Source organism: Diorhabda carinulata, chromosome 1 (assembly GCF_026250575.1).
Source record: "Diorhabda carinulata isolate Delta chromosome 1, icDioCari1.1, whole genome shotgun sequence".
NCBI classification, from domain to species: domain Eukaryota; kingdom Metazoa; phylum Arthropoda; class Insecta; order Coleoptera; family Chrysomelidae; genus Diorhabda; species Diorhabda carinulata.
Window position 1 is genome coordinate 7,301,180 of NC_079460.1, and position 20,293 is coordinate 7,321,472.

Consider the following 20,293-nt stretch of genomic DNA (forward strand, 5'->3'; position numbering starts at 1 on the left):
CAAAAGCAGAGTCTTTATGTAGGTTTTCTCAATTGAAAGGACACTAACCGATAAAGGATACTTTAACTACTGCCGCTTTATAGCAATTAACTTTCTATATATATATATATATATATATATATATATATATATATATATATATATAGGTATTTTTTTGAAAATGGTAAAATGCTTGTAAAAGGGGTAAAATAAAGACGGATGATGGTTAATAACTTAATAACCGTGCTTTGCTTCATCGAATTTAAGTACGCAAGACAACTAATTAAATACATATCTCAACTGAACTAGTATATAATATTTTGCATGACAGTTATATATATAACAACAATTTTCATGGTGGGTGCCACGATCGCTTAATGCTTATCAAAAGGTCGCTCGCACAAAAAATTAAAAACAAATGTTTGGATAGAATCAAAATGAAACTTTGTACACCATTTTACCCTAGACTTGAAAATACATTCTAAACAATGGATATTTGAGGAACATGTTTTCAAGTTTTTTCGGCCAGTAAGGAAAATACTAACTAGTCAATATTTTGCTATTCTGATGACACGTTTTGATGTCGAACTTGAAGCAAAACGACCTTATTTGCTTAAAAAATAGTTTTCTCACCATCAAGCTTCTGCCCATTCCTGCAAAAAAATTATCCAAACTATGAAAACGAATTCAAACAAAAGATAGCAGATAAAGACGCCCAAGACGAGAAATTATAAATATTCAATAACATTTCCTCTGAAGATGAACTAGAATTATTAAAACTGTGAAAGAAATAATTATCTTTCAATATATATAGCTGCACATAATATATCTACAAAATTTTAAATCGCACTATCGGTGACTACGTCTTGAAACTCCTACCATATGCTTCGCAAACGGGACTGAGGATGGCGTCAGATAGAATCCGCTGGTGCGTGCATAGCCAACCAAGTAACAGTAGTGGCTCGTGTTAGCTTCAGATTGAAATAGAGCTATGGACTGAGAAAAACCATTCCGAATAGATCCAACAAGATGGAGACTTTGCCTTTCTTCTTGCGATGGTGAAATATAGTTATATTTTTAGTTATATAATGATGAAGCATTCGTAATCCATAGGCATATATATCACTTTTTTTACTAAAATATAATATAGTAAATTATACCTTGAGTATTTTCACATGAAATAACATTTGTATAAATATGAATATAGCGGATGTACACTTTTATTTTCATATAATTAACCAGCTTATAACTTCAAAACACCTAATGGTAAAAAAGATCAATTTTCTCTTAAATGTTTCATTTTTCCACCAGGTATATACAACTTGGTATTATAATGGTTATAAAGGTATATACATGCATAGGTGCATACTGTTCATTGCAAGTTGCACCTAAACTGAACTGTTAATAATATAACAAATTCTTCGAATTAAAATAAAAAAAAATTATAATCTTTCATACACTGGGATTTTCTACAGTCTAAACAATTTTTACTATAGTTTTGGATTAGTAAGTAGTTTTATCACTCCCTCGTACATGAAAATAAACTATAGGGATGTTTCTATTGACAAAGGTCGATCGGCTTCACATTTGCTTTTTGGATAGATGTCCCATAATCATTCAAACAACTTGTTAAAATGAATTTGCATTTGGTAAGTGCGGACGGGTCTACAAAAAACTTTTCTTCCAAAATTAGTATTAACATTAATCAATTGAGTTATTTTTGGGTAAAAAATATGTATTTCAGCGACCCAATTTTAAATTATTCATATATATCTTCCTTTTTTTATATACAGATCTGATGATGTTAAAAAGCTTGCATTTTCAGCGTTCTTTCAACTTGTTGTTGTAGTATTTTATTGAAATACATTAAATACAGTAAATATTTTTTTATATGATAATTATTATTTCTTTTTGGAAATGAATTTACTTAACCAAGTCCTCGTTATTGTAAATTATTATTGCATAATATAGTTAAACAAGAAATTACAGTTTCTATTATATTTATTTTTCAGAAAGGTAGGTACTTCATCACATGTCACATAGGAATGCAACGATACATTTCATTAAGGAGTTATGTAAATGGGCATATATTGTGAAGTCTTTGTACTACACTGTATCTTGACATTGTGCATTTCCCTTTTGGAAAGGGATAATGATATACCTTATTAACAGTTAGACTGGTATGTGCCTTGGATGTTTAAAGTACCATCATCCTCTTTGTGAGAAATATAATCCTTATAAAAATGTCTATTGAATGTGTTTTATGCACAGAAAGAAGATAAGATCTTTTGGAATATAATTTGATTGATATCAGGTTTTAGTTGAAGTTTATTAGGACATGTTTGTTCACGAGAGCATTTCTTGTGGGGGATTATCGCTGACGAATGGACAGTCCGATTTTTTTTATTCAATAACATACCCTATACGATAACTTCATCATGACTTTTATAAATTATAATCCTAACAAGAATTCCAAACATTGAAAACATATTTCTGTCAAGAAACAATAGATAAGTAATTACTTTATAAGTTTTCTTATTTAGATGAGTTAAACATTGAAATGCCTCCATATATATATATAAAGATTAAAAATACGACATCTTATTTCTTATTTATAAGCAAGAATTTGTAAATATAATAAGTTTAGCAGAAGAGACGAATGACGAAAAATATTGCGATAAATGATTGGAAAGTTAGCAAATCAGTTCAAATAATAGCATATACAAATGAAATAGTCTAATAGAGAATAATTGAGCCGAATATTTAATATAATAGGACATAAAACAAAAAGGGAACAATCCAGAAGCAAAATACACCCGATGCAAAGGAAAACCCAAAAGTTTCTCGAAATAAACATTGTGTATTTATGGATTAGAATAATTCGAATGCTATAATATACAGAAAAACAAAAGAATATAAATAAAACATCAGTTAAAATAATAGTGTATGCAAATAACAAATTTTGTAAAAGACAAATTATCAGAGCAATAATGGAATCAAGACAGGCATAAAGACAAAATAAGACTACTCATGAACCAGGAAAATAGCATGATATGCGGTGGAGAGAACATAATGAGATGAGATAATGTAACAGATACAGAGAAGAGAAACTGTCATGACAAAGTAGACCTGATATCATTAAATACAAGAACGAAGGAATGACAGAAATTGGTAAAAGCAATTATAATCAGATCTTAGAGAATTGAAGTATAACACTAGAAAACACTAATAAATAAGTATACAGAAAAGATATTACAATGAAAATTACATGACCTATGAAAAGAGAAATAACAAAATACAGTGCAGACGAATCCCCTACGATATACGGATTATTACTGATATGTGAAAGAGTTAAACAAAATGTTTACAAACTATGCATTAGCGTGTTAAGATTCTTTGACAAAAAAGATAAAGATTTTATTTTATCATTTACATAAGCTACTATTAAGTAATTTGAGAAAAGTTCAATTTTTCAAATGAAATTAAAACTATTTTCCATGTCCAGCTAAGAAAAATATATACATATGGTAAGGAAAAATGTTTTATGTTTTGATGTTTCGTTTCTCTTTTCTTTTTTAACTGATTGTAGTATCTGTTTATCCTTTTCTTGAATATGTTATTTAGCATTTTTTCCAGTTGACTATTTTTTTTTCGATGCAGTTTATGCTTTTTGAATAGCTCTGGATCTGATAGTTGGATAGATCTAAGTTCTATTTTAATTTTATTCTAATTTTGATATTCATGATGAAGGTGATTTATTGATCAATATAGATAAGCAAATTGTCACTGTCAATATAATATTTTGATAAAGACTTAAAGAAAAGTCGAAACGTCAGTTTTTATCTATCTTTTAAAAATTATTAAATACCAATTTTCAAACAGGAGAGACCTAAAATCAAGAACATTTAGATGTATTAATATATCAAAAGGTCTAAGAAATAAGAAATATATATATATATATATATATATATATATATATATATATATATATATATATATCAGAGGCTTCGGCAAATCTTGCTTTGTAAAATATGGGCATGTTTGGAATACTAAATCTATAAAGTGTAAATATTTTAAAATAAAGAACTATTTTTACGTATTGGCCCGCACTATTTTTTCACCGACTTTTCAGCAATTCTATTGTCAACAACTACTGACTATTGCTCCTTTCAACAATAACATTTGTGACTAATATTTATTACTTTATTGCCATGTATAATTTTCTTACGTTTATGCGTCATACTCTTTACCTAAGAGTGCGGTAGGTCTAACGTATAACAATACAAAGAAATCAATAATGACAATATACTGAATTTATTGTCACATTATAGCATAAACCTAAGATGTTTCTTCCACGCTTTAACGTCTTAGAGCAATATTTTCAATACAAAACCTCCTTTAATTGAGAAGTGACGTTCAACAAGAATAGAAAAATGAACACATGTTTCGGTTGTGCTTGTTTAAAATTGTCCTCATCAGAACTAGTCCAGTCATATTTTTCAAATATATACTGGTCTTTTATCTGTAGCTCCACACCCATAAAGAATAATTTATTATCCTTGATTTATTGGTAATGTGATATACTTACATCAAGAATAAAATAGTAAATTACATTCGTAATAAATTTTTGGTATTCAGAAAAATTAATATTATTTGATGGCACTGTAGCTCAATAAATATGTAGGTATATGCAAAAAGTGGTTGTCGATCTCTGTATGTGGCAAATCGTTCCAAGCAACTAATAACTTTGAAATTTGAGTCAAATTCACTAATCTGGACAAATATATTATAAGAGAGGAATATCTCCATTAAGGAGCTATTCTCAAAAAACTTGACAGATGGCAAGTAGAAACGCAAATTGAATTTAGAGTAATACGGAGATTGCCAAAATCACAAAAATATTTACTTTACCAATAAATAGCGGAAAATACTGCTAGTACAAGTGCTTACGTTTTAATGAGGTTATATCAAGTCAAAAACAATCGCTCGCATAACATGTTGTAATGAACAAGCTCCTTTCCTAGAGTATGTATGTATCGTTCGGGTTATCATATACAATACAACCAAAAAGAAATAAATATTGTGTCCCCCTTGTTTTACTGTGGCATTGGGAATGTGAAGATGTTAATTTTTCATTTCGTACACCCCTGGTATAATGCTCTGCATAGCAAAATTTGCATGCTGCAATCTCTGCTTAACATGGTGTCTTCCCACGTAGGTTCATGTATTCATTAGATCTTCATCGATTATGGAAACCCAAGTGTACATTTGCCTCTGTAAATTATAAAATAATTGATTTCTTTCCATATATGTTCATTTCTACTGTTGTCTCTATTGTCCTGTGACCTATTCCACGCTAGGATTGGGATCCTAATCCTAAAGTTGACTGCTATTTTCTTTCTGAAGTATCTGGTCACTGGCCCTAAATAGTATTTGCTCTCAAAAACGTTAGATAAACTCAGGTTCTCTTGTTTGTTTGTTTTGATGAAAATTCTTTATTATAGAGAAGTTGTTGATGTATCCAAAGTGACAAACAAGTTCGTCTCCTTAGAAAATAGTTTTTTTGACATGTGAATTCACGGAAAAGTTGACATTGTATTATCAGCATTTATTAATAGAATCAATTCATCGCCGACGGATAGGATCTGCTTCCATTTTCAGCATAGTCATCGACCAACCTCCCACATATTATCGCGTCAATCGATCGATGAAAAATTGGCAGGTATATTGAGAAAAGGTTTATTATTCCAACTTGATATCTATTTTAAACTAACAGCAGCTTTGAATATGTTCAAAAATACGTTACACTATTTGAGTAATTTTAGAAGAGATTTTGATTGTATATACATATAAGTATTATATTCTAAAATATGAATTTTTCACTCTAGTTAAGAGACCATTGCTCACCGACATTTCCGGCAATGACACAATATCTACATATCAGTTTGTCCTATTTCCTATTCACAAATAGAAATAACCATCCGCAAATATCGTTGTTGTTGTCGTACCGAATCAGAAACGGCAATTGAAGAGCAATTATCGTCACGGTATCTATTCCAATGGAATAAAAAGAATTTATAAAAGTTGGGGATTTAAAGACCTAGCAAAGGAAAGCAAACATATGTAAACAAATTTAGTTTTAAACTGAAAGTGTATGGTGTGGGTGGATAATCCCTTTTTTGTAGTTACTAGATTCGGGAAATTACGCTATAAAGTTAGAGTAAACACTCAATCATTTCTGGAACATACGAATTGAAAATGAATTATCCTATTTTTTTAGAAGACACCCCTACAGCGGCTGCAGACTATTTCTCACCAAATCTTCCACTGATTCTATTTAGAGACAAATCATTGGTACATTTTATTACTTTTTACGGTTTGAAAAAATACATTTACAATAACCATTTACTAGAATTGTTGACAATAACATATCTATATTTGGTTACCAATAAATGTCTTTTAGTTTTAAGACAGTATGTTCTTTCATAAGAATTCCAATTTATGTTTCATGTGTGGGTTTTATTGCACTTTAAATCAGATATCTAAATTGAATTTAATTGAAACTAAAATATGAAAATCCTAATTATACAGTTTATGAAATTAAAAGTAATTAAATTAACTTTATGAGCACATCTAGAGATCTAGCTTTACAACTCATACTAATTTATAATATGTCGTACAATGATATGCCATCTAAAAGTCGTATAGTTTGCCTTTTTCAATTAACAATAAAAATATATACAGTAAGTATTTCTTCGGCGACAAAAGGTTGGTTAAATTCAATTAAGATAAAGATTTTACCAAAGATGAATTTACCACTGAATATCATATTTATGAATATCATCAATAGGATCATTAAATAAACCAATTCCAAGATTCCACTCGTCAAGCTAACATAATACTTTGCTTTCGAGAAATGAATTAGGCTAAATATCCATGTAGTTCCAGCTTACATATAGAGATTATAGAATGTCAATGTATGATTCCATCCTAAACAAAAATGTAAGAAGTTTTCTTCAGCCTAAAAAATATGTTCACAATTTTTCATAATGGTAATATATGCAATAAATGCTGAACTTGGCTTTGAAAGGATGACGAAGTTTGGATATTTTGGATCAAACCTCCTTGAAAAAAATGAATTTGACTCGAAGATTAATGCTGGGCTGGTTGTTAGCAAGCGATGCTAGGTACTTTTCATTGATTAAGTTACTAAAAATCCTCTCTATTACCTAGAAACATTGAAGTTATATGAAAAATAATAACACCTATTGTCAGTCAAAACTGGGTCTACCACTTAAAATCAGGGTGAAGTGCTAATTATGCAAATTCCAAGAAAAAATAAGGATTCGTGAAACATGGAAGTATTTGGATAATTAGAATTAGTTTACAGTTAAGTGAGATTTACAGAGAAAAAGATAAGTGAAGGTTATAAAAACTGAACGATTACAGTGGCTCGGACATCCATCGCAAAAGAATGAAGAGTAGTAGGATGAGTAGAATAGAAAAGAGGATTGGACAAGTCAAAATATGAATAAAAGTTAAAAATTGGAAAAAAATCAGGCCAGGAATGTGTCGACTAAAGAGCCGAAGATTGAATGAGTAAGAATTTATGAGTTGAGTCAGGATTTAAATTTTAAGAATTCGATTTAATTATTTCTCCAGTTATATGGATGATGTTTACTTAAAACCGTCTTATTTAACGCTCAAGCACACAAAAATATGTGAATAGTTTTATCTAAATTAGATTATTGTATCAAGTTTTGTTAAAAATCGAAAAATAATGACAATTGAAGAACGATACAATTCGGGCTCATTTCCGTCTTCGATCGACCACTGGGTATATGCAGTTAATGAGCAATTCGTATTATTTATTACTGTCTACATAACATGTATCTAATAATATGAATCTATGGAATGGAATTTCGATGTACTTCAGTTTTAACATTATTATTTTACAACTAAAAATAAGTAAAAGAGTTGTTATTGCTTATATGGTTACGTCGGAGACATTAAACTGAAACATATTCAGAGACTTTTAAACCAGAAAACGTCGTTTAAATAATAAAATTCAAGTTAAACGGTACGTAAACGAATGATATTTTATTCATAGATTTTATGTCAAGTGCACGATCGTTTTTCAGTTGGATATAATGTCCATACGCTTGGGCGCTGACAAAAGTTCAAGTGGTCAGCTTTTAGAAAGAACCCCTTAAAATGTCCTTTTCCAAAAAGCTTGACTTCCTTTCTTTATAACCACTCTTTTCCATTCAAAGGTTACCCAAATATATCTTGAATGCTACATTTGCTTTTTATTAATCTGACAAAAACATTGATACATACATTCACTTATTTTAAATAGGAGAAAGAGGGAAAATCGGTTAGAAATTCACCAAAAAATTGGTTACAAAGAAATTAGACACTGTTTTGACTAAATAGCGGATTTATATGCCAAAAATTTTAATGCAATCTGAGGATAGGTATTATATGCACTCAAAAATAACGAAATTTGCTCAAAGTAAGCTCTAAAATTCAAAAAATGCATAATTTTTATATATTTTATGCAATAGGTTACAATTTTATTACATTTATTTAGATATTTACATATTATTCTAATGAAACTCAGAATATATTCTATTATAATTTATGATAAGGTGTTTTTGCAAGTTGTTTATGGCTTTTTTTATGACAATATATTTTTATGATTCGAAAAACTCCTTTCAACATATACCAAGGTAACTGGAGCATACTTAGAGTGAACTAAATCTGAAAATTCTATACCTGCATCAATTTCAAAGTATCCATTCATAATTTCTTGAATGTATTCGAGAGTTGTGAAGCCACAGTTTTTTTATAAAATGTATAAATGTTTTATATTCACTAATATGAAATTCGGCTGAAACCTTAGATATATTTTTTCAAATTCTCCAACAATTTTAACGAATTCTACGAAAAATATTTTTTGCTGAATTTTTTCTTGTTTTTCACTACAAAACTGAATCATTTTGATAAAGGTTAGTTGATTTGCCAATGAAGCTATTCTTAATATATTGTCATAGAACTGTTTCCAGCATTGAACCTCAAAAGCAATTGCTTATTTGCTAAGAAATAAAAGATTGCTGCTTCCAACCAAGTTCCTTATCTAGTCATCAATGGTTAGTAAAGATACATTCGGCATTCTTTTCCTGTAGATCTGAATCTGTAGAGGACTTCTGACAAACAATTTTTTAAAGCTACTAATTCGTACATTCACACAAAATAATTCACATTCAATATGCCAGGAGTATCCTTAAGCTAAACAAGTCACGTGATATAAAATTGGATAAATTATGTTCAATTGTTTCTCAGATAGTGAATTTATACTGGTTTTTATGATTTATTGAGTAACAATAGTCACTGACATTTTGAAATAAATATGAGGGTGAATGATATTAAGTAGTATATTGCATTTTAATCGTTGTCGTATGTCAGGCTGAGGTCTGTTATTATAAGCCAAACACACTCTTTGTATCGCCTTTTTCAAAGCAATTTATCATTTAAATAACAACGAAAGAGTAGTTTTCAAACTTACACTTTCAAACTGGTAATTACCACTCAATGAGATTTCAGCTGCCTGCGATTTTACACTTCCACTTCAGCACGCCCATGGAATAATATGTCACGTAAATCAAGAGGGTTAATTTGATTCTAATATGTTTAATAATAAGCACAGGAAACAGAAATGATTTAACTAGGGACTTTTTTATCGATAGAAAGCAATTATTTTCAAATAAAATGCAATCGTTGGCGGTTAACTGGAACTAATGATATATCAAATTTATTTTAATTTAAAAGGGTGAGATATCAATTGGTATTTGTTCAACATTCACTAACTATGAAATAGAAAACGTTTACTACAATAAGTATTGTTACAAATACTTTCGTAAGTAACACATCATTCAATAAGTCGTGTGACTAACTAAGAAAAACCCTTTTTTTTTCCGAAAATCGATTTTATTCTTCAATGTGCTCTTCTTCAAGAGCAATACAATCATTCCAACGCTTTTCTAACTTCTCGATGCCATGCTTGTAGAAGGATTTGTCTTTTGCCTTGTAATGGGCTTCAGTTCTAGCAATTGCTTCTTCATTTGAGCTGAATTTCATCCCGACGAGCATTTTTGGAAATTAGCGAATGGCCAGTAGTTACTGGAGGATAAATCTGGACTATAAGGTGGATGAGGAAGCAATTAGAAGTAAAATTTGTTCAATTCAACCATCGTTGCCATCGAATTGAGAAACGGTGCATTGTCTTTGTGATACAGTGGTTTTTTTTCGACACATGAAGCCGATTTTTCTTGATTTTTGCATTCATACGATCCAACGCAGTTGTTTGTTTCTTCATTTTGGAGATAGTCGATGAACAATATTCCATGCGCAACCCAAAATACTGAAGACATAACCTTCCCAGCTGACCGTTGTGTCTTTGGACGTTTCGGATGTGGTTCACCGTCTGTAGTCCACTCAGATGTTGATCGTTTTGATTCTAGAGTGAAGTGATGGATCCATATTTCATCCATTGTCACATATCGACGCAAAAAATTTGATTAATTACGTGTAAACATGGCCAAAAATTGCCCTGAATCATCAACACGTTGTTGTTTTTTTATATATGGAAAAGGTGGATAGAGTCCCTTTTTTGATTTGGAAAATTTTGCTTCTTTGATATCGAGTCACAGCACAATCACTTAAAATTTGATTGAAAATTTGTTTAGTCGATTTTATTATCAAATAATTAACCCTATCAAGCAATCAATACTAATTTTTTTCTTAGAAAACTGTTGATTCTTCGTTGAAACTCATCCATAAAACTCCATATATAGATCTAATCTTTTCTTTTTTTCGAGATTTGGAAATATATCTAAGGGGTCCACCGGATCGAGCAGAATTTTTAAAGTGGTCAACGAAACAAAAACAGTGAGGGAACCATTATGATAGGAGAATGTACTTTTATGATCAAATTTCGAATAAACAAGACACAATCAACATTCAATAGTATAGAGAATTTTGATTTCTGTTGAGGTAAATCGATAAATCGATATTAAGCGGATGAGGATCCAAGATGCACGAGGAAAGGCCATGGACATGGAATGTATGAAATCAAGCTGCATGAGCAATATTCTCTGACGAAATTCACAATTGGCTAATTTGTTTCTTACCCTATACATGGTAATGTCGCGAATAGGGACATCTACTTTCAACAAAATGTACGCGTTCCCATGTCACAAAACATATTCCTGAGTATCTTGATTCTGTGAAGATGGATAAGTAGATGAGGCGGTGGAGCTTTTTAGACCAAACCGGCAATTTTCGAGGATATGAAAGTTCGAATACGACTGTGAAATTTTTTCTGCCGTCTTCAAACCGAATTTCTATCACCTTTAGGATATTGTCAAATAGTCAATGAAAATTAAGATTATCACATTTTATTACCAATTTTTCGTAACTTTATTTAACAAAATCATCATTGATTCATATCTCTTAATTTATTATTGTATGCAAAATTGTAAATATTAATAAATGGAAGCAATCATTTGAGATAAATCAATATTTGAAGTACTGAATTTATTCCAAATTACAGATTTCCTTTGTATATGAAAGTCCGACTGAGAATAATGAATTTTCCACTGTTATAGTTCGAGGTTGGAATGTACATAAGCGTATCATGTGTCAAGGGTTTCCAGAACCGCTAATTGACGGAAAAATTTAGAAGAATGCAGTCTTTGACATTAACCATTTGTACGTCTTGTAAACAACACTAATTTGAATCTTCATTATATTATTGACAATAATGCATGTCATAATAACAGGTATGTATTAGACTCGTCACTAATATTCACTGATTTTTCCAAATTGGTTACCTCATCAACAACTATGTACTAAATCTTTTTTTCTTATTTATGTACTAAATACATTTATGTCATGTATCGGCGATTATATACTGTACACTATTACTACTATCTCCCAGCACTTTTTTTATCATTTTGAATTGTTTTCTTCGCAGCAAAGATCCTTACTTTCAGTCAAAAAGCCGGAACAACTTTCATTCATTGTTTTAGAGTGGAAGTTTAGTAATTGTATAATTTAGCCCTTCTATCAAAAAAGATTTCTATCGTGCCGCAATATGTGAAAAATCATACTTCAGCGATGTGATATAATTGTGACAAACTGTGTTCATATGTGCTCCATTCGATACAGTAATATGGCCAATTATCCATAGATTATACCAAGCTGAGATCCTAGAAAGCCATTTGTCAAAAACTTTCTTCACTGTCTATGACAGTAGCAAAAAGTCTGTACTTCAGAAGGAGCTCTTAGATAAGTAGGATGTGACCTCTATGGATCTAAATAGTGTATAATTTGAAAATTATCTCTTTTCTGTACTTATCTCTGAATCTACATTTTTTTAAAATAACGTCTCCGATTATATAGTATCAGCTTAAATTGTCTATTTGAAATTGGCGAAACTTTATAAATTCAATAATTTCACTTGTATTTGCCTATTTTTTCATTTATTTTTAGGACCCTTGGCAGTATTGATTTCATCATATATTCGACTATTAGCTGCTGAGTATTTTACTCAAATAACTATTTATTTTAGAAATTATATTCATACGGTATTAGGAATAGTAACCATCTGATTATAATAAGGAACTATCAATTTTTAATCAACAACTCAAAAAGTTTCATAAGGATAATTCTCAAAATTTGTTTTGTTTGAAATCTTCTAAATTGTATTCTAAATTAGTTTTTAGCAAATGTCACCAGATGTTATAATAACCGAATAAAAGAAGATTATAGTTTATATTATAAATTTCAATCACTCGTACATATTTATTAATATTATATGAAATTTTCAAGTACAGAATAAAACGGTTATTTATGCTTACGAAAAGCGCTAATTTGGCATTTTCGGCATAAGTGGTGGAATAATCTAATGTGATTCGGTAGTGAGTTACAATTGTCTGGCGTAGCACATAAAACACTGTAAATTAATTACTCCACTGAAATATTATGTAAATTATTCGGAGTAACCCTTTTTAGATTTACGATAGGCTCTAAGGTGTCGACAAACTAAATTGACTGTGATTGTTTATGGATTCGTATGTTAATTTATGGCCGGTCAATTGACTGAAAGAGTTAGGCTATCTCTGTATCTAAATTTTGGAAGAGATAAAATATGTAAATAAATATTTGCAATTTTAACGACGTCTTCAGATAAATGTATAAGAAGGTTTTCTAAATAATGCGGGATAATATGCGACAATCTAACTCACCTTATGAAAATCATACGTTTTAAAATTTGAAAGTTATATCGAAAATATCTTCTAAAAGGTAGTCTTTCTCAATAAAGAAGGATTACATATGATATATATGAATATAACGGGGCTATATTTTTTATATATACGAGGTGTGGTTAGTAAGTAAATCGACACTACTACAGAAAAAGTACGCATGCACCAAAGGTTAGCGACTGTCAGCTGTTTAGCTCGTAGCCTACTCTCTCGAATGCGTGTCTGTAAACAAACCAGTGTAGTCGTCGCTTTCGATGGGTTTTTTTATGCTTTGACATAAAAATGAATAAAAATTTAGCAACGGATTGTTGAGTATGGCAATAATTGTTATCCACGTCCACGTGTTTTTGAGTGGTTTAAGCGTTTTTAAGATGGTCAAGAAGATGTTGAAGATGATTCATATCAGGGTCGCCCTTTTACGTCAAAAACGGATGAAAATATCGAAACAGTCGATAATCTCGTCGGCTTAGTATTCGTACCATTGCTGACTCTATTCGAATTGACAATGAATGTGGACGACAAATTTTACATGAAAAATTCAGCATGCGAAAAGTGTATGCAAAACTGGTGTCTCATTTAAAATAACAAGATTATAGTCTGTTGAAAACTGTGGCACGTGTCTTGAAGGAACTGACAGAAAAAGATTTCCTGCACTGATTCGAACAATTATTCGCATGGAGCGATGTAGGGAGGAGTATATATTTGAGGTGTTTATAAATTAGTATACATAGTATTAAAATAAAAAAAATATAGCGAGCAGTCTCGTTACTTTAAAACCACACCTCGTGCTTTTGAACCAAATGAGATGCAAATATAAATATTTTCCTCTCAATATAGGGCATACCATGTGGAAATAGTATATGAATTACCTTTCACATGCTGTATCTTTCAGATATTACACCTTTGATGACACCACAATTACAATTGGAATTCTTATCACAAAACCAATGAAATGTTTGAAGCTTGGTTTATGCAGTCAAAGTTAAAACTAAATTAAAATTAACATTAAACCAAACTGTCTTGTTAATTTTTTGGTTTGTACAGTTAATTAAGAATAAATTACTGGTAAACCAATACAAATTCCCTGTATAAGTCCTTTTTGTTATAAAAATGTAGAAACCTCCTGACACTGTCTATCAGTGTATCATCATAAAGGACATTGCTAACTTTCAGATATTGGCTTTTCCTGTTTTTTTGATATCCGTTTTAAAAATAAAATACCACAGCTCAATAACGCGAAGAATATTTCCATAACCAAAGAACAAGGATGTTGTAAACAAAACAATACCACCAATACAGACTGACTTAACGGATTCTGTCCTCATAACCTCACAAATTTAAGGAATTAAACTGATTTGAGTTAAGTTGGCGAACTATTGGTTCAATTTTAATTTGCATTTACGGTTAATTTTCTTCATGAACTACAAGTACCAATTTTGGCTGCATAAGCTAAGCTTAAGTCGATCAAATTATATAAGATGAAACTGAATGAAATTTTAACCATTCAAACATTCAAATTACCAATTACAGGATTTAAAAATAAAATTAAGAAATGAGCAGAGCTAGTTTCCAAAAGAAGTATTGGTAACAATTTTTAAGTTGTTCACGGACAAACTCATAAAATATGAAAAGATAGTTGTACTTGTTTAAATATATCTTTCAGTGAAAGTAACATCCAAATAATTGACAGGTATTAGATATTGTAGATATATTCTCAGAGATCTGTAAAAAGGGTCTCTATCAGATAGCAAAGATAAGCCTAAATCATGTCAATTTGAAGCTATCAAGTTTGTTGACAATACTGACATTTTGAAATGGTTCAAAAGCTTAAAATAATCGGAGATATTCAGATAACAGATTAGAACGGAAAATAGTGCTCGATTATTGTACATATTTCATTGCTTAGTATAAATCAGCTATAAAAATAGATTTGACAGTATATGAGGCCACGGTTTGCATAACTTTCCTATTAATTGAGGACCAAAGGTCAAAAAGGGTTTGTAATAAGAAAACAAGCCGCACCACATCCTTATTAACTCACATAATTTAGAAATGTGGAATTTTTTATACAAATTCCTCATATAGTGGGACCAATCAGTAAGAATACAGTTTCGTATATTTGAAGTACTAAACATCGTAGAAATTATTATTGTTAATATATTCTTTTCGAACCACTGTCATTTGCTCTCTAATTGCCGTTTCAATGTCAGGAATGGTGTCAGGTGTCAAATTGTTTATTATATTTTCGGAAAGAGTCACCGCATGGTGTTTAATCTGGTGATGGTGGACCCACACAATGGAAGGAAACATTGACCATGATGATGTTAACCATTGATAGGATACGTAAGAGACTTTGACAGGAACAATAAATCAGCGTTATTCGTTAGGACTCGATAAAGACATCCACTGTTTCAATGAATATATACCATCGATATTGTTCAATATCTGCGAATTTGGGAATATATGTTAACTGGTATTGAATATGGTGACTGATATTGTACTATTTAGCATTATCTAAATGCGAAAACAGCATGACTTCTCCGGTAGCATGGAGGGAGTTCTAGGGAATATCGCTGATGGCTGTTGCTGTTCAGTTTACTGCTAAAATTCTATTCTTTTTATGTACTCGCACTGTTATTCTTATGAAGTACCTTAATTAGAGAATGTAAAAGTTATAAAAATCAGATATAAAATGAATTTTCTTATATAGAGAGCCTAGGAGACTCTAGCAATACACACATCCTAGCGTTAAACTTATATCTTGAAGCAATTTTGGAAATTTTCTTTTGGAATAGCTTTCATCCGCTCTGTTGTGGCTTTCTTAATGTCGGAAATTGGATCAAAACGTTTCCTTTAAACCCTTTTTTGCAGAAGAGTCAGAACAAGCGCTGTAATGATGAAAAAAAATGATCCATTTTTAAGTGTTTTCCTTTGTTAATCTTTCAAATCGAAAAGCTTCCTCTACCATTCTTTGTCTTTTCCTGACTTATGTAGTTAAAGCAGCTGTAGTAGTAGACTGAAAAGAAAAACAGGTTAACACATGTCACTGCTTCTATGAATACTTAAGTTTGTATTACACAGTAGTTGAAACAGACAAGGGTGCTTAATTGCTGCTATAATTATTCAGTCACCTAATTTTTTGATCCTACCTCATATATTCATCTTAAATTCGGTTACTTCCACAGTACACATTTTGGTAAACGTAACCTCTTTTTGTTGTGTGCATATTTAACTTAATTTTTCCATTTCATTTATTAATTTCGCTTTTAAACTGATTCAAAATAAACATAAAATTCTTTTTTGTATGCTATAGAAAATATTCAGTGAATTATGCAACGTACCGCTACTGTTTACGTCCTGAAGATTGTGTCATTGAGAGCAGATCATTTTGGAGAGCTAGTTGACTATTTCTTAGGCGCCGTAAATGGGAATCACGAACTTCAAACTGGAATGTTATGGCATATGCTCCATCACTAACTGAGATTTCACTTACCCTTGAATGGACTTTTCTCATTCGCTTACAACTTTATGATTGTGGAAATGATAGTAGTTTTATTTTTATCTGCGTGTTTGTGAAGAAGGCCGCTGTCAATATATCCAGTAAAAATATATAGTTGGAGATACATGAAAATGAAATGTCATAACAATCAATGATGGAAATGTCTATGACGTTATATTAATAATTTCTTATTCTTAAGCAGATATACACAGAAAGGACTAAAATTTGTATTAATACTAAACAATCATTATCTATCGATAAAAGTGTAAAACTTGGAGATTAGGTTAAGAACTTCGAGGAAATTCCTTCATAATATTTCAATAACTATAAGATGTTATATACTAAATACGATTAAAAATATTTTTAATGAAACGATGACAAAATTAGACACCAAAATGTACTATTTTTAATATATGTTCGAGCTTTCGAATACTTTTGTATTCATCTTTAAGAACTGAAATTATGGTCAGGGTACAATTAAAGTGTAATAATAATGAAAATTACTGACAAAAATTAGTTTAAAAGGCGGTGTTTTCTTCTAAAAATCATTATTAATACACGAATTCCAAAATCAATATACAAATTGACGCTTTATACAAATATTGAGCTAATCGACTCTGGTTGCTATAGAAATTGTCAACATCATTCATAACGACCTAACCTAATCTAACCTATAAAAATTTTATGTCATTCATAATCTAACCAATTAAAATTAAAAACGATTTCTATAAAAACCAGAATCAATACGCTTAATATATCTATCAAGCGTGAATTTGAAATTTGATGTTTGAATTCTATAAATGTAATGATTCTTAAAAGAAAGTACAAAATATATATTATTGTTAAACTTCTATACATATTTTTAAATTTTACTTTGACAATAATTTCTGTACCTGACAGAAAATGCATTATTGTCAAAAAAGTGTTCACAATTTGTAGGCAAGAACTTGTAAATAACCAAAAGACTCACACAAATAACTAAAAAGAACACAAATAGAATAAAATCGAAATATACAGTATGCGCACGAAAACAACAATAAATAAAGATATTTCTTTTTAAAATGTACATGTGAAAATTTTTTATATGTCGTTAATGGTTGTGTTATTTAGTACAAAAGTACATATTTTTATAAGATAAAACTTTAGTTTTATAAAAGTTGAGACAGAAAAGATTAGAATCGCACTCAAGAGAAACTAGTATCGTCCGTAAAAAGATATATTTACTGCTGATGTCTAGATAGGCAATATTGTTGATAAACAGAACAAGCAAAATAGGTCCTATCAGGTACTGAGCCTTCAGGCACTCCACATTCTATTGCTCTGTGAGAATACATCGTTGTATCAATTCTTACAAGCTGACGATGATGATTACAAAGCCTATGAATTTAAAATTTTTACAAGAATTTATACAACTTAAAGCCTCCACAAATCTCAATTGATTATTGTAAGTACAATTTTATTATTGTTATACATTTATACATATTCCTTAGATATTCTCAAAAATATCCATTCTAGTTATAATCGCTTGTATTATATTATAAAATTTCTCAATGAATAAGAATTTGAATTGTTAAAAAATCAAAAGACTAACCTCAGCAACACACTTAATTTTAATCTTATTTTATTATACCGATTTTATTTTTGTTAATAGAGCAAACGTATTAACATTTCCTATTTAACTAATATGTCTTTTTCAATCCTCAATAAATAATTAGTTTATGTTGGTCTCCGTTTTGATAGTAACATGCACATTTAACTTGAAACCCGACCTTAGTATACAATTGCCAATAACAAATAAAAAAGATTTTTCTCTCAGTCAATAATTTATTCAACCAGTATAGCGACAGCTTTCGAATAAATACACTACAAATAAAAGTGTAGATTCATATTGCTATTGAACCTATGAATTAGTATCCATCTCTAGTACACTTAAAATCGAATATTTGTCTTAATATAGGTACCAAAATGTTTAAATATGTTTTCCTGTACAACTAGAGCATGTGATAAAATGGATAGATTTACATAATCTGCATTCCTACATTCACATGTTTTTGTGAAAAACTATATGTAATCTACATACATTTTAAAATTTTGTTGTACTTACAACAAAGAGTTTGACCTTTCGAATGCGGTGGAAATTTTAGTTCTTTGATATTATTTCCTTTACATTCATTGCCCTTCGAAACATTCAAACTGGCCATTCTTCTTTATGAGCCAGTGGCATTCCTCGCAATTCTTTAGACAGGATAGGAAATTTAGTTAGTATCTAATTTAATCTAAACGGATGATTTTGATCATAAAAACGATGAAACCAAAAGAAACCATTAATTTCTCATGGTACAATGGTCTAGAGAACTGTAGACATAGGAGGTCCACTCCTAGTATATTTTAAATTTATTTCCTTTTGTTTTGACTCTGGATTTGTTGGATCCACCAATTTCATTCATAATTACAGACATTGTATTTCTCATTGTACAGTGGTATCAGTGGTAATAATTCATCAATATTTTTAAAGTAAATATATTTTCCTAAGGTTAGATACGTCTCTGACACGAAAATATCCACTTTATATTCCAAGTTGAAGTTTTCTGAGCATACTTCAGTAATTTTTATCAGTGTTATAGTCGGTACAGTAACCCAGAATTATACAAATGTGAATATTATAATAAAAAATTTATTACTGTTTCTGACTCATCTTGCTTGCTGATATTGTCAGAAGTCAATAAACACGTTTATATCCAATCCAATATTAAGTGATAAAATCAGAACTATAAACATTAAATTGTATAACTAAATATGTATTATATTGATATTTGGGACTTTATTATTATTAATTTTATTTTATATTTACTTTAAATTTACACATCTCTGTTATTAATATTATTTGCAATTACTAAGGGAACCCAAATATGCAAATGGAACCCAAAATTTGCGCATGAATATGCATATCATTTATGCCCAAAAATGTTGAAAATATGCAAAACAAAATTCAATATATCAATTTTTGATAAACAGGCATTTCTATTTTTTTACACAGTTACTAATATAAACACAAATATGCATATATTCGTTAGTTATAAAAACATTGAACCAATAAATATTTTTCTTGTTCTTCTTCTTGATTCAAAAATTTTCTCTCTTTTTAAAAACTAAAATTTAGGAAAGGAAAACTTCTTTCCACTTCAACTGATGTAATAGAGAAAATTATCTCCAAAAACAGGCTCTTATACAAATCTTGCCACCGTCAGTGCATTTGTTTTTTCTAATCTTCAGAAAAAATGAAGTAAGATTTTGGTAGAATGTTGTCGATAAGAACATCTATGAATAAATCTGTGGTTTCATCAATACATATTTAAATTTTAGCTTGAATTTCCTGTTAACTTTGAATTTTAGGAATTAACGTCGTTCCTTCGTAGTGTTACCATCATACATTGAATTTGCAATACTTTTGAAGAAAAGATATGAAATTTTGATTACGTAGCTTGGA

General features: G+C 30.0%; 1 long non-coding RNA gene across 1 annotated transcript in view; it reads left to right on the plus strand.

Moving 5' to 3' along the window:
- LOC130898312 (uncharacterized) overlaps positions 1-19,308 on the plus strand; it is a 43,882-nt gene extending 24,574 nt beyond the window's left edge. The window contains exons 3-4 of the long non-coding RNA XR_009059881.1: positions 11,594-11,822; positions 16,621-19,308. This is a non-coding gene — a long non-coding RNA (uncharacterized LOC130898312). The remainder of the gene's footprint in view (positions 1-11,593; positions 11,823-16,620) is intronic.
- The last annotated feature ends 985 nt before the right edge of the window (positions 19,309-20,293 follow it).